We start from the raw sequence: 5,506 nt of genomic DNA, 5'->3' as shown, positions 1-5,506 counted from the left end.
TATCCTAAGACTTGGCAATAGAATTTGGGTACCAATCGTTGGAGGATTGCGTGAGAAAATCTTAAACGAAGCTCACAAGTCGAAATACATGATGCATCCCGGAAGTGATAAAATGTACCACAACTTAAAAGCGAATTATTGGTGGAATGGGATGAAAAGGGATGTCGCTTAGCATGTTGCGAAATGTTTGACTTGTTTAAAAGTCAAGGCTGAACACCAAAGGCCTTCGGGATTGCTTCAGCAACACGAGCTTCCCGTATGGAAGTGGGAGTTAATTACTATAAACTTTATTACAAAACTCCCGAAGACGACTCGACAACATAATGCTATTTGGGTGATTGTGGATCGCTTAACAAAATCCGCACACTTCATACCCATCACTGAGTCGTATTCTATGGATAAATTAGCGCGAATCTATGTAAACACCATTGTCGCTTTGCATGGAGTACTAGTGTCTATAATATCTGATCGAGACAGTCGTTTTACGTCTCATTTCTGGAAAAGTTTCCAACAAGCTCTCGGTACAAATTTGAACCTTAGTACAGCTTATCATCCACAAACCGATGGGCAAAGCGAAAGGATAATTCAAATGTTGGAAGATATGCTCCGCGCTTGTGTGATTGATTTAGGTGGAAGTTGGGATGACCACTTACCCCTAATGAAATTTTCGTACAATAATAGCTATCATGCAAGTATTCAAACCGCACCGTTCGAGGCGTTGTATGGAAGAAAGTGTAGAACGCTCGTATGTTGGTCTGAAACCGGAGACAATCAATTGTCTGGACCAGAGATAGTCCAAGAAACAACCGACAAAGTCATTCAAATCCGAGAACGACTTAAGACGGTGACAATCAATTTATATTAGAATTCAATGTCAGTGACAAAGTGTTATTAAAAGTCTCGCCTTGGAAGGGCGTTGTTCGCTTCGGTAAGAAAGGAAAATTGAGTCCTTGATTCGTTGGACCTTTTGAAGTACTCGAACGAATCGGCACTGTTGCATACCTTTGCGACTGCCTGAGGAAATGCAAGGGATACATGATGTATTCCATGTTTCGAATCTACGTAAGTGTTTGACCGATGAATCGTTGGCTATGCCACTAAAAGACGTTGAAATAAATGAGAACTTAAAATTCGTAGAACGTCCAATTCAAATTGAAGATTCGAAACAAAGAAGTTAAAGAAAAGAACTTTGAAAATAGTGAAAGTAAAATGGGACTCGCGTAGAGGGCCCGAATATACTTGGGAACTCGAATCGGAAATGAGGAAGAAATACCCCCACTTGTTCGAGTAAAGCAATCTCGAGGACGAGATTTGTTTCAAGGTGGGGAGGATGTAACAACGTGAAAATTTCGAGTTCAGAGTATCAACTTTCCAAAGTATAGGGACTAAAATTGCCAAATTCCAAAGTTGAGGGTTTAATTTGAAAATTCTGTTTTCCTGACTCATCGCGCTACGCGATAAGTCTGAGGAGACACCCATCGCGTATCGCGATGGGGAGTCTGACACAGTGTGACACGTGTGCCACGTGGCACACGGTGGCACTATGTGCTGCCACGTGGCAACACTGCCGCCACGTGTTGCCACGTGGACCGGTGACTGCCATGTGTCGACACGTGGCAGACCTACCCTCTGTGTCATCAAGCCTATATCGCGATACGCGATAGGCCTGCTCAAGGACCTATCGCGTAGCGCGATGGGAGCCAATATTTTGCCTATAAATAGCGGCCAAGGGCTGCTCATTTTCATCATCCCAAACTCAGTTTTCACTTCTCTCTAGTCTCTCTCTAAAAACCCGACAATCATATAAACTATTTTCCTCGATAAGCGTGCCCGATCCTTTGTTTGTGTACACCGTTTCCTCGAAGTTTATGCCACCCTCCACCCTCAATCATCAAGAAGGCGTTGTTATGACAATGAGTCCCGAAAGACGTGCGGACGTGTGCTGAAGTCGGCATATCAAAGTTGATCAAGAAAAGTAAAGCGGCGTCGTAGTGCTGCTCAATTCTCTAGGGTTTCTATACGCCACTTAAGGTTAGGCGTAATATCGAATTCAATATAATTTAATATTATATTCAAGGATTAAGCCTTAAGTCGAGGATATACTCGATACCTCGATAAAAGAAAAGAAAAGAAAACATAACAAAGACATGAATAAAAGATTATTGAATATTGAGATAACATATATATGTGTGTAAGTATATATGTATATATTCTTTGTTATGAAATTATTATTTAATGAATAAGAGTATTCTTAAATAATAAAAGAAAATGATTACGTTTCTTGGAGAAGAAGAAACGTCGGGTTTTGAATATAAACTAAAGGTTTATAATTTACTTTTAAACTAAAGGTTTTTAAGTAAACAAAGAATTGAACTAAAGGTTTAATCGAGGATTGAGATATAAGACTAAAGGTCTTAAGCCGGATCGTGTATCCGACTAACAAATATTTATACTCGTATATAGGTGTGAGATAAAGACAGGGAAAGACCCTTGGACGGTGAGTGAAGCCGATACTAAAGAGAAAAAGTGAATACGCCCCCAAACTTTTACTTATTTAAAATGAGTCAAACTTGTTATTTGAAATTGTTTACAAGGAACTATGTGTTCCTAAAACCGTTATAAATAAGAGTATAAACCTAGCCCTAAGGTTGTGGTATACGTATGTCTGGATCCTTACATAGGTGTTACTATGCGATGTATGGGCATGATCGCACCACCCTTGGTCGTAGGACGCTCTCCTGCAGGGAGTACGACCTTATGTGTATATTTACGGGTACTTAACTAAGTCGAACGCTGCGGTGTTTGCTGAGGTGACCTAGCGTAGAGGCTCATATTTATAATGTGTTATTTGACTTTGTTATTCCTAAGCCACGTTGGGCCGAGGCAGGCGTAGTCTCGAGGGGTAATAAAGTAAAAGAATTATTTTTGCGTCAGCGTGTTCACCAGCATTCGTTGCTGACGTATTTTCTTACATTTTGCAGGTGACCAAAGTTAGAGCTTGGCATGACGAAGTACTATGATATCCGATGGCTCGGATTCTTTTTGTGAACTTAATGTTTTAAGGTGGTGGTTTTGTAAATATAAACAAATAACCTTTTGTTAACTTAAACGGGTGTTTATAATCCCGTCTTTTGAATATATATAAATGTTACATTTTCGATCCTTAAAGTTACATGAGACTTCCGCAAACTAACGCAACTCTGATTTATTTACAAACACGATACCAAGTTGTGGGTCGCACTCTTAGGCCCTGGAAGGGGGTGTGACACTTTAATAATAAAGAAAAGAATATGTTTCTTAGAAAAGAAAAAACGTAGGGTTTTATAAATAAACTAAAGGTTTATAAATTACTTTTAAAACTAAAGGTTTTAAAGTAAAAGAGATTTTGAACTAAAGGTTCATCGAGGTAAAGTTTATAAAATAAGACTAGAGATCTTAAGCCGGATTGTATATCCGAATAACAAATGGTTATACTCGTACTATATGTGCGAGATAGCAACGGGAAAGACCCTCGGACGGTGTTTGAAGCCGATCCAAATCGAAAAGGTGAATACGCCCCAACTTTTTCAAACTTGTTTTCAAACAAGTCAACGTGTTATATGAAAAACTTTACATGAGACTAAGTGTCTCTAAAACATTTATTAACAAGGGTATAAATACTGGCCTCAGGCTATCGTGTAAGTTTGTCTGGATCCTTACATATGTGGTGGGCACATCGCACCTGGTCACAATTACGCTCGCCTGCGGGGAGTATGACCATGTGTATACGTATAGGCACTCAACTAGTCGAAAGCTGCGGTGTTTGCTGGGGGAACCAAGTATAGAGACTTAAGTTTATAAATTGTATTGTTTTAACTTGATTATTTCTAAGCCACGTTGGGCCGAGACCTACGTAGTCTCGAGGGGTGATCAAGTAAAGAAAATATTTTTAGCGTCAGCATATTCACCAGCATTCATTGCTGACGTATTTTCTTACATTTTGCAGGTGATCAACGTTAGCGCTTGGAGAAAACGAAGTGTTCAAGATATCCGATGGCTCAGATCTTTTTGTTAAACATAATAAAATGATAATGGTGTTTTTTTTAAAACATGTAATCTTAAAACATTAAACGGGAAACTTTTAAATCCGGTCTTTTGAATATGTAAATATTACATTTTAATCCAAAGGTTTTTAAGTCTTCCGCTATTTAAACATAACTTTGATTTAATTACAATTATGGTACCAACATATGTGCCATATGCCTAGGCCGTGTTTTGGGGTGTGACAAGTGTTGGTATCAGAGCCATCGATCTTAGCGAATTAGGTATTACAAGATAATACATAAGCTTCGATCCAAGTATAGGAAAATTTCATTGCTTGTTTATTTAGGGATAAGATAGGCTGGTAAACCTTTTCTTCCCCTCCTCACTCTAAACCACCCAAAATGTTAGATGTCTTTCAAGAACATGATGGAGAACTATGTGCGAAAAGCAAAGGAGGCTGGAATTGCCGAACCACTATGCAAGGATAACATGAGTGAAGATTATTATGAAGCATTTTTCGATTAAGAGGTGGAACATGAACTAACCAAACCATTTCAATTCCCCGGTACTGAACAAAATCCGATCAATTTGCCCGACAATACACCAAAGCAAGGATATCAAGCGTCGAGACACTCAAGCTACCATCCGCCAAGCATACCCATGTACCATCCATCAGAAGTTCCCACATATCACCCATCAGAGATCCCCACATACCAACCATCAGAGATACCACCGTATTACCCAACTGGAGTTCCAACATACCTACCTCAAAATCCTCACCCATCATATGCTTTCCTCTCCAACCGACCAATCAAGGTGGAACCAAGATCTCCCTCATCTGACTGAATGCAATGCCATTCTGATCAACGAAGATGGCATACTGAAAGCTCTGCATTCGATTCTGTTAACTCCGAACCCAACAATGGGGAAGAACTATCCCGCAAACCCAAGATGAGAGTGATGATGCCATACGAAAGTTTCCAAATGCCCCCGATTGTGAAGGAGACTGCTCAACTGATGGAAGAAGAGGAACCTGAGGAAGACGAGGACCCTGAAGAAGAAGAGGATCCTGAGGAAGAATCTAAGGAAGAACCGGAAGAAGAATACCCTGATAATCTCAATGAAATGTCAACACCAATGGAGGAATCACTCTCTTCCCAAAACCCAAGCTATGGTTATGTTGATCCTTATGTGAAATATCTCGAGAAACTCAAGAACCAAGCTTCATCAAGTTTTCCACCTTTTCAAGGCATGATTCCGACGGAAGAAGAGCAAGCCAATGAAATTCGAGAACAAAACGAAGCTGCTGAAGCTTTCTTCCACTACTCATCCGATGTGACCGCATCTCCGTATCCAGAACCAAAGAATCATTATGACATGGTGATGATGGGATACCGCGACCCACCTCCAAGATATGGATACTCCAATGAGATCCCACAGTCACAGGAAGAACACCTGGACCGAGCATTGCATGAGACGGACG

This window comes from Bidens hawaiensis, unplaced genomic scaffold, assembly GCF_021521415.1.
Source record: "Bidens hawaiensis isolate Kalapana, Puna unplaced genomic scaffold, B.hawaiensis_p1.1 tig00002123_1, whole genome shotgun sequence".
NCBI lineage: Eukaryota > Viridiplantae > Streptophyta > Magnoliopsida > Asterales > Asteraceae > Bidens > Bidens hawaiensis.
The sequence above is the reverse complement of the archived record's forward strand: the minus strand, read 5'-3'. Positions refer to the sequence as shown.